The following is a 15,150-nucleotide window of genomic DNA, read 5'->3' as shown; positions in this document are numbered from 1 at the left end:
AGAAAATTTGCTAAGGCAATATGAGGCTATAAAAGATAATATGTGAGCTTTGCAGGCCCAGAGCCTGCAAGGAGTTCATGAAACCTAAATAATAGTAAATACTTTGTAGATTATCAGCAGATTCTTAAATTCACAGTCCCACTTTATTAACAAATATCCACTGTGAAGCGTAATAATTTATGAACATTAAGACCATCTGCCTAGCAGTTACTCCAAAAATATAAAACTTGGTGCCATAATTACCCAAAGCTCTGAGAAAGTCCCAGTGATGACCTCTGGAGGAAACCACGCCTACACGATTCCTTTCCTTGAGTGTGTGCTGGGGTGTATCGGGTCACCACTAATATTCAGAATATGGCAGATATAATAATGTGGCATTTTAAAATCAACTTATGAAAAAGATCAGCTTCTGCTTTGCTTTCTTGCTCTCATCAGCTCCATGGAAGCTGCCTGCTGTGAGTCAGCTCTGTGGAAAAACCTACAAGCAACCACAAGAATGAGATTTGGTCCGATCAGTTGAGCCATTAGATAAGACAGCATTCTCCATCACCAGCTTGATTGCAACAGTGAGAGGCCACATGAGTCTGAGGCACCCAACTAAGCCACGCTCAAGTTTCTGACCCAGGGGATGATTTTAAGTCCCAACATATTGGGAGAATTTGTTGCACAGCGATAGATAACGACCATCCACCAGTTCAAATATCTCATTCATGAAGAAATTCTGAAGACCCTCTCTATGCAATGTGGAGGAAAACTGTTGTTCACCACAGTATTTTTGTGGTTCAGCCAACAAATGGCAGAGTATTATGTTCAAAACATGGCACTGTGAGTCATTCAGACATTGTCACCTAAGAGCAGTGTAATACAGAGGATAGAGATGACCAGGAATCAAAGGACCAGCTCCATTATTCAACTCTGGTAATCATTGCGTCAACTTAGAGAACTGTAAAGCTCTATTAGAAGACTTACAGGGTAGTATCTTTGATTGCTTATCCCAAGTTCAAGTTAAACTCCTTTCTACCCACACAAATGGGTAGAATGGCACTATGACTCATGAATTCTCCCACCAAGCAGAGCTGTGCACAACCCTTTTTAGCCATCTGGCTAAGACAGCACCTTGGAGACTAATAACCTCAGATTCTCTAGGACCTAATAATTATAGCAGACTAATCCATATGACTCCTGCTAGCTAAATAACATCTGTGCTGGAGCCCCCAGACAAATAAGATAATGATTAAAATAACATGGGCAGAACTGCTTAAAGTTTATAATACTATCTGTCACTCACAGTTACATGTGCTTCTTGTATGCTAGCTATTATTTTTATTATTAGCCCAGGTTATCATACTGCCTTCTTTGCCATGTGTCTAAGATGGGGTTTGATAGCTCTAGAATTCAAGGACAATTTGCCAAAAAGTGAGTTGCTCTTGATCCCTGAACCGTGAAGTGTCTCCCTATCCAGTTCCATCATAATGAGCGAAATCCTAGTGCCCTCTCTCCCAAGCCTTCCTTTGGCTGGACTTTGGGAATGTTTCTATCCCATGTTACTTAAGACATTTTGGGGGATTGATTTATTCTGGTTTAAGAGCCAAATTCTCTGGGCCAACTGCTGCCTTTCCCACCGGCTTCATGAACAACATCGGCACTGTGTGTTATCTAGTGGTGGGTGATGACAGCCTATTGTGGAATTTTCATCTCCCACCAAAGTTTATGGCCCCAGTCATCGCAGCACCCTGGGCCTCTTAGGAAAATACCAGCTGGGAACGACCAGCTTTGGTAGTCGCACTGCACTGTACTGAAATAGGCACCTCATCTGCCACAGCTTCATTTCTTGCTCCGGCTGCAAGTGCTCCTCGCTCTGGTGGTGTCAGGTTTGAGGCCCAAGCTCCCCTGGTTGTAGGAATCACCCAAGCTGTGTTAACCTAGTGTTGGATCCTTTATGGCACCAGATATTTTTCATGAGTGTTTTGGGTTGGGAGATGTACCCTAAAACAGTATGTTTTGGCATAGATCACAAGTGATGTCCCAATTTCCATTCTCTTGTATTTCTTTTATGTTGGAACTCCTGATTTTTTTTTTTTTTTTCTGGAACCAGGGATCGAACTCAGGCCCCTGCACTTGCCGGGGAAGGGCTTATTCCACTGAGCCATCTCCCCAGCATGGAACTCCTGATTTTAAGCTGGGCCCGCAGCTATCTGGAACAAAACTCTTTCTCAGTAGCTTGCCAGGAGATGTAGCCATGTGTCTAAGCTGTGACCAGTGAAATGGAAGCAGAGATGTTCTGTGTAACATCTGGGAAGTGTCCTCCGGACTGGAGTACAGATGAGGTGACTGGAGCACAAGTAGCCATTCTAACCCACCAGGCAGAATTTGTATGCAGAGGACTACAGAACAACACGATAGAGGAGCTGGACCCTGACACCTTGGGATGACAGGGAGAGCAGCTCCGAACTACCTCCAAACTCTACTTGGTAGATTCAAGGGCAGAGGGGAGGAGTTCGGAGCTGCAGGCTGGGAAAGGGAGGGGGCTGGGAAGACACAGTCACGTGTATCTCCCCCTTTGCGCCCCCCCCCCATTAGCCAGGTAGGTCTCTGTCACCATTCCCAGACCTCGGAAATGGTCCCCTCCCCAATTTATTTACATAGATGAGAAATAAACATGAAGTGATTCCTGATCTCAGTCTTTTCCTTTCCATCCGTGGGTGGTTGTCTCCAGTCGGGCTTAGCTAACTCTGTAAATCTGATTTCAACAACAATTCATCAACACAACACAACACAAAATAGAAAACAAAACAAAACTCCTGTCTCGGCCAGGCGGGGAGGTACATGTTCGGAATCCCAGCATCCTGGGAAGCCTGAACACGGGGATTGCAAGCTTTAGCTCAGATCTGGGGATGTAGTTCAGTGAAAAGATGGCAAATCAGTCCTCCGTACTGGAAAAGAGAAAAGAGAGAAAGAAGAAGGGGGAGAGGAAAATCTCCCCTCTCCTGGTACCCGGATTTCGGAGAAGCGGGGGAGGTGGGCGGTCAGGACTCCGAGTGGTTCCCCGGGCCTGCGGCGCCTGGTCGCCCCCTTTCCCTGGATCCCACGGATGGCCTCTATTCTTGCAGGGAAGCCTCTTTTTGCTTAGCTTCCTGAGAGTTGTCCCTGCTGCTGGAACAGAGCCTTAGTCAATAAAATCAACATTCAAAATGGAAATCTAACTAAAATGTATTTTGCGCCTTACCATGTCATTGTTTTCACAACCTATGGGACCTTTGAATCTATTCTTTGTTTTTAAACTGTCTTGTCCAAAAAGAAACATTGCAACGTAATTCTGTTGGCGGGAAAGTGCACAGAGCGCGGCCATGCGGGACTCAGCCACCGAGCATGTGCTTGCATCCGCATAGGCGGGGGCTCCCGGGGAAGCGGAAGGACCGGATTCGCTCTTTGGTCCCCAGGTTTCCAAGTTCACCAGTGCACATCGCCTTGGTGACTGGGCTTTATAAGGTAAGTAAGCACTATCTTAAAGGATAAATTAAGCCAGGCATGGTGGAGGACATCTGAAACCCCAGCACTCTGGGAAGATGGCCCAAGAGGGTCGCAAGTTTGAGCCCAGCTTGGGCAGTCTAGTGAGTTAGTAAGACTCTACCTCAAAATTTAAAAAAAAAAAAAAAATTTAAAAGGCTGAGGATAAATCCCAGGGCAAAGCCCTGGGTTGACCCCTAGTACCTGCTCCCATACATAGGAGTTCAACAAATTATAGTGTATCAAGGCTGAAATGATAGTAAGGAAGGTTTAATACCACACACACAGTAGCTGAGGCCGCTCACCCAGTGGACACTGACTTTCTAACTGTGACTCTGGGTCGCCACGCTGCGGGTCTTGAAGATTCAACACAATGCAGCACGCATAGGTTCGAAGGTATTTAAATTCTTTCCCTCAAGAAAAAAAGGATAAATTTACAAGTGAGCACGTGAGCAAGCAAGTAGGGGAGGTGGCATGTAACCCTGGCAAGCAGTTTAAGCTTGGGGACACTGAGGGAGCTTAGGGAAGAGAGAGGAGGCTGCACCTGGGCTTAGGAGGACAACCTCGGGTGACCCAGCTGGGCCTCAGAGTGACACAAACCAGCAACTTGGAGCAGCAACTTGGAGCCTCAGAGCTGCTCCGAGTCTGGATAGGAATAATAGGATGATGGAAGTCAGAAGAAAACAGACAGGGACTCTTATTTTATTTATTTTTTATGTATTTTAGTACAGAGTCTACAGGGTCTCACTACACAAATAGGACTCGTAGTGATCCTCCTGTTTTCAGCCTCCCAAGTATTGGGATTACAGGAGCATGCCACCATGCCACCACATCTCATTCACTGGCTCAGTGGGCCCCAGGGGCAGGGCTGGCACAGTACACTGGGTATCAAACCCTGGGCCTTGCGTCTGCCTGTGCAGGCACTTTAATCCACTGAGCTGTCTGGCTGGCCCTCAGGGACTCTTATTTTGATATTGATTTTGTCACCATGGTCAGGTAAGATCCATCCATTCAAGTGGGATCTATGGAATGTCTATGACAAGAGCTGGCCACTTTTCCACACAGGGGACAAAGGCAGTCAACCAAAGGGACAGAAATCCCTGCTCCTGCAGAATTTATAAGCCAGAGAGAGGAGACAGATGACAGACAAACAAATAACAGTGTGTGAGATGGTGTGAAGTGCTGGGGAGAAAAATAAGATGGGAAGGCAGGTGGAGGTCATTTGGGGAAGCCATAGCAATAGCTAGTGATTTGAGCGGACCCCTGAGGGAGGTGAGGAAGGGCTGGGTACATACAAGGTCAGGGAAGAGAGACTGGGGTGTGCAAATGTCCTGGGGTGGAAATGTGGGTGGCGAATTTGGGGAACAGAAAACAAGAGAATGGGCAAGGTCAGGAAAAGAAAATAACTTGGAGAGTGAAATAAGTCAAGTTAAAAAACAGTTAACCAGGTGGATGAGTTGAGTCATTTAAGAAAGCTGGAGCCTGAGCAAGCTTGTGCAAGCCTGAGATGCAGAGATGCCTTTGAGACACAGGGCAGTGGGTGTGTCCAGAGGGTCCCCTGGAGCTGGGAACAGGTGAGCGGACTGAGCTGGATGCTGGGTGTGCAGGTGGCAACGAGGAGGACAAAACCTGGCCTGTGGTGGGGAGTGCAGATGGAAAATTGGTGGAAGGCAGGCAGGCATGCAGGGAGGAGGGGAAGGGGACTCAGACAAGACGGAGGGAGCTAGGTGAGAACAGTACCCTTGGGATGCCGTGAAGAACTGCTTCATGAGGGAGCGAGTGACCACTCTAAGGTTCCTTCCTCTGGTATGACAGAGAAACAGGAGAAAAGTAAAGAATCCTTTATTGCTTGGCACAGGAAAGCTACCTGAGAGAAGCAAGGACCCTGAGGGAAGAGGCAGAGAGACAAAGAATTTATCAGGTTGGGCTGGGGGTGGAGTTTGCATGGGCAGAAAGGTGTTGTAACAGGCACTGATGCAGGAAGGCTTTGCACAAAAAATAAGAGGGAGTTTGAGGTCAGCCAGGGGAAAGAAGATGGAAGTGAGTCTGGGAACCACTCTTACTTGGTGTAGGATCCCCTCGCTGTGCTCACTCGCCTCCGTGAGGACCTGGTGACTGCCGCATGGGCACAGACCCATCAACCAACTCTGTCCAGTGCTGCTAATGGGCCAAACAAAGCGAGCACTCATGCTCAACCACTGGACAGGGCAGCCAGCAAATGTTTACTGACTTCAACAAGTGGAGTCTGCATGAGCGCAAAGCCTCCTCACTCACTAGTTCAGAAAAGGAGGAGGCTGGGGGCCATAGACAATTACTTGGAGGGTTTTGCTATAATACAGGCAGACCTGAGAAATGCTAGCAGTAGTGGTAAGGTCTGAAGGGTTTCTGAAATCTCAGTTTTCATTTTTATTAAGAATAAGCATATCACAGCTTATTTTTTTTTATTTTTTTATTTATGTGTGTGTGTGTGTGTGTGTGTGTGTGTGTGTGTGTGTGTGTGTGTGCGTGGCTAGCTCAGCCCACCAGGGGGCGGGGCTGGCTGGCATGTGGTGCTGGGGGATTGAACCACGGTCCCTGTGCTTTACTAAGCTTGTTCTAAGTAGGTGCTTTAGACCACTGAGCCATCTCACCAGCCCCAGCATATCACAGCTTATTAATCCACACCAATAGGAATAATCCAAAAGAAAGGAATATGATGGTGAGCTAGGAAAAGTAGGAGCAAAGTCTTTAAGTAGAGCAATGTCTTGGTTAGGAAAAGAGAAATATGAGTGGTAGCAAATACATAAAAAATGTTTGGTCTTTGACACATTGAGGCTAACAGAAAATCCCTAACCAGCTATCCATTTTTATCAGGTTTCCCACCACGGGCTCAAGTCCTCATGTGTGCTTGTAATGTTTTTGGGTATGATATATACAAGGAGCAATCAAGAACAATGGTGAGTGTTTACATTCTAAAAATACTTATTATAGTAAGACACATTGCCATTAATCCTCCTCAAAATACTCCCCTTCACTTCAAACACACATATCCCATCATGTCTGCCACCTTCTGGAGCAGTTCAGGAAGTCCTCTTTTTGTGAGTGTCATTAAGAGGTTGATCAAAAATGCAGTGAATGCCACTGTTGTGTGCCCCTAGGCGAGAGGCAGGCTCCTAAAAACATCACCGTGTGTCTGTGTCCATCCTAGTCAGTGTAGTGGTGCATGCCACTTCTGGCTCAACCCAAGTGAGGCAAGGGCAAGTGATCTTTCCTCATTGACCTGAGAGTCCAAATTTATATTAGGACAAGTCAAATGGGCTTTGGAAGTGAGGTCTATGTATTTTTGTGTGACTTCAATACTGTAGCTTAAACTCAGGGCTTTCACAATGAGATACATCCCCAGCCCATTTTTAATTAAAAATTTTAAGACAGGGTCTTGCTAAATCACTAAGTTGCCCAGGTTAGGCTCGAACTTATGATCCTCTTGCTTCAGCCTCCCAGAGTGCTGGGATTATAGGTGTGGATCTTCACTTAATGAGGAGAAGTAGCCTTTGTGACAAAGAGGATTAATTCCTCTAATCATGTGGTCCTTTCCATCCCACAAGCCTTCCAGCATGGGCACAGCACACACAGAACAGCCACACCCCAGACAAGACACTGCCTGTGGGCTTGAGGAGCACAGTGGCACTGAGGCAGGCTCTCGAAAGAGGCCCCAGAGGGAAATGCAGCCGGAAACAGCTCAGCACCATCCTTAGACCCTTTTCCACTCAGACACGATGGTATGTGGGAAATGTTTATCCTTACAGCAAGGAATTCTGAAAATGTCTAAGGGGCTTTTATAGCCAAGCCTGTGGATGAAGTTTTATTTTTAACTGCTTTGTTGAGGTCTATTTTTTCTACCATCTCACATTCATTCATTCCAGTGTGCAGCTCAATAATTTCTGGTTAATTTATAGAGTTGTATACCCACTGATAAAACCCAGTTTCAGCGTCTCCCTCACTCTAGAAATCTCCCATAGTCCCCTGATGGCTGGGTCCCAGTCCTGCCCTCTGGCCTAGGCAAGCACTACTTTCCCTCCCCCTGCAAGGTGGCCTTTCCCGGGCATTTCCTAGGCACAGATTCACACTGTGTGGCCTCTTCCCAGCCTGCTTTTCAGGTGCATCCTTATGTGATACCCATTGGTACTTTGTTTCCCTTTGTGGCTGAAGGGCATTTCAGCACACATTTCCTTATCCTTTCACTTGGTAGAGTCGCTTCTGCTGTTTGGCTGCTGTGAATAATGCTGCTGTTAACATTCCTACACATGTCTCTGCATGGCCAGGTTTTCATTTTTGGCAAATAGAGATTTTTTTCAATGTACCATTAATCTGGTGGCTTTAACATGGTCACAGAATTGTGCCCCCCTCACTGCTATCTAAATCCAGAACATTTTCATCATTCCTAACAAAGTTCCACACCCAGGAACAACCACTTGCTATTTTCCCTTCCTTTCATCTCCTGGCAACCACTAATCTCTTTTCTGTTTTTATGGATTTATCTATTTGGGACATTTTAGATAAAAGGAACCCTGCTGCATGTGTCCTTTGTGGCTGACTTCTCTCAGTAAGCACAGTGTTTCGTGCTCTCAAAGTGTATCTATGTTACAGCGTGCGACAAGACAGTACTTCATTCCTTTTTAGTGCCAAAAAGTTTTCCCTTTAATGTGGGCACTAAACTATTGACTCATCAGTTGATGGACATTGTGCAGTTCCTACTCTTTGCCCATTATGAGTAATGCTGTTATGAATGTCTGCACCCATGCTTTTGTCTGGATGTGTGTATTCATTTACAGTTTCCTTGGATATATACATACCTAGGTGAGGACTTGCCATAGACAGACTCTGTTTTATTTTGTTTATTTTTTTTTTGAAACAGTGTCTCACAGTACAGTTTAGACGGACCTTGAGCGCACACTGGCCTTGAACTCCCAGTGACCCTCCTGCATCAGGCTCCCAGCGCTGGGGCTATAGGTGTGTACCACCATGCCTACCAGCTCTGCATTTTACCTTTTGAGGAACTGCTGAAGTGCTAAACTTTTTCAGTGCCTGTAGCAGTTTACATTCCCACTGGCAATATATGAAGGCTCCAATTTTTCTACATCCTCACCAATACTTCCTTTTTCTCCTTCTCTTTCTGGTAATGGGGATTGAATCCAGTGCCCTGCATCTGCTACAATGTGTTCTACCACTGTGCTACACCCCGAGCCTTATTTCTTTGTTCATTAATGTATTCATTCATTTTGGAGGGGACAGGGCCTTACTCAGTTGCCCTGTTTAGGCTCTAACTAAGGATCCTCCTGCCTTAGCCTCCTGAGAAGCTGGAGATACATGTGTGTGCCACTGCACCTGCCTGAAATTCTTTTTTTTTTTTTTTTCTTTTTCCCTACTACTACTAAAGATTGAAGCCAAGGTCTTATACCTGCTAGGCATGAGCCCTGCTACTAAATACATCCACAGCCCACCAACATTTCTTTTCTTTCTTTCTTTCTTTTCTTTTCTTTTCTTTTCTTTTCTTTTCTTTTTTTTTTCAAGCAGAATATATTTATTGAGGGAAGAAAGCTTGTGTCCAAGAGAGGGATAGGAGAGGGGCCCCATGTGGGTGGTTCCTGGGAAGCTATCTCTTCCAGCCACTTTTATAGTATAAAGTCTTGTGGGGCTAAGGTAGAGAAAATGGGAACTTGCTCAGGTGGATGTGGGGAGGGACAAAACTACAGTCAACCAATGGGATTACAAGCACCATTGCTCAGGTAAAATTGATTAAGTCTAGGACCAAATGGGGAAGGAAGTCATGTAGCAAGCAGGCATGAATGTAGAACAGGACCTTATCTGGTAGCCATCCGGTAGTAGTTGGCTTAATGATTTTTTTCTGACTTTCTCAGAGTGATGATCAATCCCAGATGCTAATCTTTAGGAAGATCAGCATTTGTTTGATCTTTGGTCTTTAGGTCTGCTCACATCAGGAGCTTCTGTCCCTCCCACAGTTGTAAGGTATCTTGTCTTCTGTGCTATCTCCTTCAAGGGCCTAGCCCTTTCTGACTGCCTATAATATTTCTATCAAGTTTGGCTGCCTGCAACATTCTTCCTCTGAAGAAGTAACCTGAACTGCCATGAGGGAAGCATGGGCGATGACCGCTTTGTCTTCTTCAGGCTGAAAGGGGTTGTAGTTATTGATTGGCAGTCAGATACACTCTTCAGAGGTTCTATCTAAAGACCCTCGATAGATAACAGGCATTTTCTCTTGGATGGACATGTAGCTTTGGGTCTGGAGGAGACAAAGCAAAAGAAACAAGTATGCATGGGCCCAATATTAATACCACAGGATGATTATGAATATAGTCAACAAAGGTTGGGACTGGTGACATGGCTTAGTGGAATAAATGCTTCCCTGGCAAATGCAAGGGCCTGAGTTCAATCCCCAGTTTGGGGAAAAAAAAAAAAAAAAAAAAAAAAAAAACAAAGGTTTCCACCAGGAAGAGTTAATAATGGCTTCCTATAAGGATGATAAAGACAAGGTCTAGGGACCTCAGCATCTCACAGCCATTGATTTGGTGTCTTTTGAACAGCTATTGGGACATTAGCAGAAGAATCTGGAATGTAACAAGCGTTTAAAGTTTGTAATTACAAAAAGACTAGTCAGAAATTTTTGTAGGTCTTTTAGGAGAGATCTCTTAAACATGAGATTTAACCTCATTTTTCATCATTGACTCTATTATTACTGGGGTCACCTGTATTGCCAGACCTAGGGAGAACCCTGAGTACTCTCCGGTTGGCAAGTGGGGCCACTGGCTGGGTAACTACTGACACATCTGTATGAGCATCTATCAAATGTCTTTTTCCTTATATTGGCAGTTAACATGGGTTCTTTTAGGCTGAGAGGCAAACACCCATGATCTTATCAATCTCAAACTTTCTCTGAATCTATCATGAACACTTTTTTTCTCCTCTCTTTCTCTCTAGCAGCATTGGACAGTTTTTTTTTTTTTTTTTTTTTTTTTTTTTTTTTTTTTTTTTTTTTTTTTTTCTTGAAATGCCTCTTCTGTCTGTCTGGAGCTAGGGAAGCATAACTTTTTTGTTGTTGTTTTCTTACTGGCCTTCACTTTCTGAGCAAGATATAACTTTTTGGTTTTTAAGGCCTCCTGCGCCAAGGAATGTGAAGATATCTTCTCATAATGAGGCAGGAAACCCAGAGAAGGCTCAGCTCATCTGGGCTATATGAGGTAGACAGTTAAGGCCTTAATATGTGTCTCTATAGACAAAAATCTGGTGGATTCCAGTTAAAGGAATCTTAATCTAGCATATTTTTTATAGATTTTACCTGTATGATTACCTGGGTTTTGGTATCTTCTAAGAAAGAACAAATTTTTCTGATATTAGAACATATATAATCAAACCATGAGCATTTGAGAACATTTCTTACTAGTAGTAGTTTTACTTAGTGACCATCCTAATATATGTTGAATAAAATTTTGTAAAATTAAATAAAAGTAACCCAATAAGAAGTAAAAAGGAATATACTATGGGGAAAAAAAAGGAATGCATAGAATTGAAAAGTAAAAAAATAATTGTTGTGTGGTACCTATTTGACTGTTTTTAAAAAAAATTCTCCTTTGGAGAAACAGTCACATTGTGAATGTGGCTTTCAGTACGACTACTTAGAAGTGCAAACTAGTGTCCCCCACTTCTGTATGTGTGGGATTATTTGCAGAACTGTGGGGATTCCACACAGCAAATATGAAGACAAAGTGGTACAAACCTTTGGAGTATGTCTTCACTATTGAGTTTCAGAAGCTGTAGACCTAATGATTTCAGCTCTTACAATTTATTTATTTTTTTTATTTTTGGCAGAACCGGGGATTGAACTCAGGCCCTTGTGCTTGCCAGGGAAGCACTTATTCCACTGACCCATCTCCCCAGCCCCTTACAATTTATTTTAAGAATCAGAGATGCGCACAAAACTTATTCACAAAGATGTTCATCACAGTAGTGTTTATAAGAACAGTTACTAAATACTGAGTCCTTAAGTCTTCCTTCTTCCCTGTATTTACCAAATATTTTTATGGTCCCTTTTGTGTCACTAAACCAACTCAGAATAAATGTTCTTTATTTAAAAACTGCTCAGTCTTGAGGGTGTGATTCAAGGCTACATCTTCACTGGTGCTATCTTTAATCATCCGGTGGTTTCTTAGCGCTTCAGGCATGTCTATGGCTATATCTGAGGCAAACGAGGCATTTGTGATGACAGAGATACATGCGCAAGGTACTATCAGCGTTGCTACTAATGCATGTTGGTTATTCTGAAAAATGGGTTTCCTTTTGGCATATTTGTATATGTAGATAACATAATTCAATCAATTCCTTCGTCACTCTGTTGCTTGTATCTTCCCTGATACATTTTTCTTCTCTAATAATCTTCTTTCTACTTTCATGTCATTTATTTCTTATTTTCCATGAAGGAGAGAAAATAGGTCATATTTCAGATGTAATTTTTTAACCATTCCAGAAACTATTATCTCTTATTATTCAAGAGCTGTTTCTGAGGTGATCGACACATAGGGAGAAATGCTTTCTTTTCCCAAATTACTCTGGGAAATTCACTTTTAACTAGCCTGGAAGGGGGTTTCCTGAACCTGAGGTGCCTTCTAAGACCCTAAAATAACAGTGTTCCAGGGTAGAGGCTTCAGGATTCACTTTTGGTTTACTTCTATAACTGAAGAGATAAATGATTCCATGCAGACTGTGGTCCATGGAAAGTCTCAGAAGAAGACTTTTGTGTAGAGAGCTAATCAAATAAGAACAACTTGTAGTAATGGTCACACTACCGCAGCCAAAGAGCTTCCCAGAAACTGCTTATTAAACCTCATGGCGCTACGTCTATTCCATGATTCCCCTGCCCAAATAAACAGTTTCACTAATAAAATGTTATTGATAAGGTGGGACTCTTGCCTCTGACAGGGAGGACATCTGGCAAAAGCAGTGGAATGTGTGTAAATATTTACGCATACACAGTACCATAGAATTTGACCTCCTTTTAGCATCCATAACAAACTGCCTATGCCTATGTAAACAGCCCAAAGCCTCAGAGCATGCTGGCTTTCAATCCAAATAAACAATAATAGGTGATTTTAAAAGAGTTAATTATATTGAATTATAATTAGTAATATCTAAATATGAGGCTGTCATATATTTCATGTGTTATTCAATCAGCTGCTTTAATTATAATTGTAATTATGTTTTCTACAATGATAAAAGCCAAATTTTACATGTACCACTGGATTATACCAAGAGGCATAATAACATTTAGAAGCAATTAAATTCTCAGTCTAAATCCATTTAAAAAGCTAATCTATAACCATAGTCTGAGAATATTTGAGAAAATGTGACATTTATAGCTATTTGATGGCCTTTTGGGGTCTGAAGATGTCCTAGGACCCTGTTTTGGTGGCTGTCAGAAGAATCTTTTGGTGTCTGTTAGCCATTGTGAGGAATGGTTGAAATTCTGGGAACATCGAGAAGATTCAAGAACTACTAGTGGACTTCCAGGAAGATGGAAGAGTGGTAAGCAAGAGAGAAAGAGCCCCTCTGAGACCTGGTGTCCAGACACTGGAGAAGAAGTGAGGAAGAGAAGAAGGAGGGAAGCGGGTCCCCAGGACCCAGGAGGGAGCTGAAGCAAGAACTGAAGCCCATGGGGAGAGCGAAGAGAGAGACTTCAATGAAGATGAGGGAAATGGCCGGCGCCACTTTCTCTCTGAGCCTGGACTCCTGTGTGGGAGGGCCAGCTGGCCCTTGCAGATGCACAGTGGCTACTGCCAACCTCAGAGGTCTTCATAGAGAGATGCAGGGGTGTAATGGAGTGGTGGGCTCAGAAGACTGCAGTGGCTGCAGAGTCATTTCAGGTTCCGACATCCCCGAGGAGAAAGTGATTGGCCAGGAGTCATCTTCTAATTGAGCTCAGAACTCAGCACAGCTGTGAGCTGGCTCTATCTAGTGGCTCTTAGTGACTGGGTCTGGGTGCTGAGTTCAAATTGGCAGAAGTTAAGGGAGCCAAGCTTGATCTGGAAGGAGGGGGCTGAGTTCAAGCTGGAGGGGGCTCAGACTGGGACAGGTTGAATGGGTCTGGTTCCATCCTCCCAGCAAGAAACTAGCTTGAACTTCAGTGGAAGTAAAGGCACAGGCTTTCTGGGATTGTCCACTGCTTCATCATCGAGCTATGGCTGGTTTATTGGGATTAATCAACACAAATCTAGACTGTCTGCCCACACTATCAAGAGACAGCAGACAAATGCCTTAAAGTGGACATATTTTCTTATTTTTTTCTTTTCTTTTTGTTTGTTGTTTTATATGATGGTAAAAATGGTTTCCAGCTTTTTGTTAATGATGTTCTCTTACTGTTTTTAGCTTTTCCTTCTCTCTTTCCCTCCTATGTTATTTACCAATTTCCCAAATCTTGCAATCTACCTTTGTCTTCTAACCTTTCTTGTCATCTCTTCCTCTTCTCTATTTCTCCACTTTTCCTCTTACCCCCTTTTAAGCCTTCTTTAATGAGGGTTAAATCACTATACTGAGGTTTTATTTACTGTGTACAACTTTCTGGCTTGTTTTGATTTTTTTCTTTAACTACAAGTCTAGTTTATAGAGTGAAAGGTGGGAAATTCATAGTTATGACAGTGTGTCATTTCCTAGGCTGGTTTGATGCTACTGTTATTGTTGATAGCAATATTCACAATTATGCCAAGGTGACATAATTGTTTTATCAGTTGGTCTTCCTAGTATACCAAGACTGAGATTGCTTAAGGGTCATAAAAATTACTATTAACTAGTGCCAAAGAACCAGGGCCTGGGCCAAGTAGGTAGCAACTTTTCATCCTCAATAAGTAGAAGAGGTAGGATCTTTCTTTCTTCTTTCTTTCTTTCTTTCTTTCTTTCTTTCTTTCTTTCTTTCTTTTTTTTGTATTTTTTAGGGAAGGCTCTACAGGATGTTCAGGGTCTCACTACTAGATCGGACTCATACTGATCTTCCTGTTTACAGCCTCCCAAGAGCTGGGATTACAGGTGCACACCACCATGCCCAGTCTGAATTGCCCTCCCATGTGCCCCTGGGGGCGGGGCCAGCACAGCAGGCCCAGGTATCAAATGCCTGGCCCCTGTGCCTGCTTGCATATGCTTTAATCTGCTGAGCTATTTGGCTGGTCCAAGAGGTAGGATCTTGCAACAGACTCAACCCCCAAAGCCAGCTACACCTAGAGGACATCTCTGAGAAGTAGTTATTTCCAATGGTTCTAAATACTAGCAATAAGACTACTTTCCACAAGCAATTTTAAAGCATCAAGCTTGGAAATAAACTAACAAAAAAGGAGAAAGAAAATGAGAAAACGCTTAATCAAGTTGCAACTCCAGATCTCCAGCTCGCCAAAGGCAAACCTAGGGAACCCTAAAGTAGAATGGCTTAAGAGTCACCCACCTGGGCTCTCTGTCATAGTAACAGCAGAAGTAACAAAGCAGATGAACAAGGCTCTAGAAAACATTAAATTAGAAATAATTTCTCAGGGCCAGGGAGATAGCTCAGTAGAATAAGTGCTTGCCTGGCATGTGCAAGGTCCTGAGTTCAATCCCCAGTACCACAAAAAA

The sequence above is a fragment of the Octodon degus genome, unplaced genomic scaffold, assembly GCF_000260255.1.
Source record: "Octodon degus isolate 3935 unplaced genomic scaffold, OctDeg1.0 scaffold00015, whole genome shotgun sequence".
NCBI lineage: Eukaryota > Metazoa > Chordata > Mammalia > Rodentia > Octodontidae > Octodon > Octodon degus.
The sequence above is the reverse complement of the archived record's forward strand: the minus strand, read 5'-3'. Positions refer to the sequence as shown.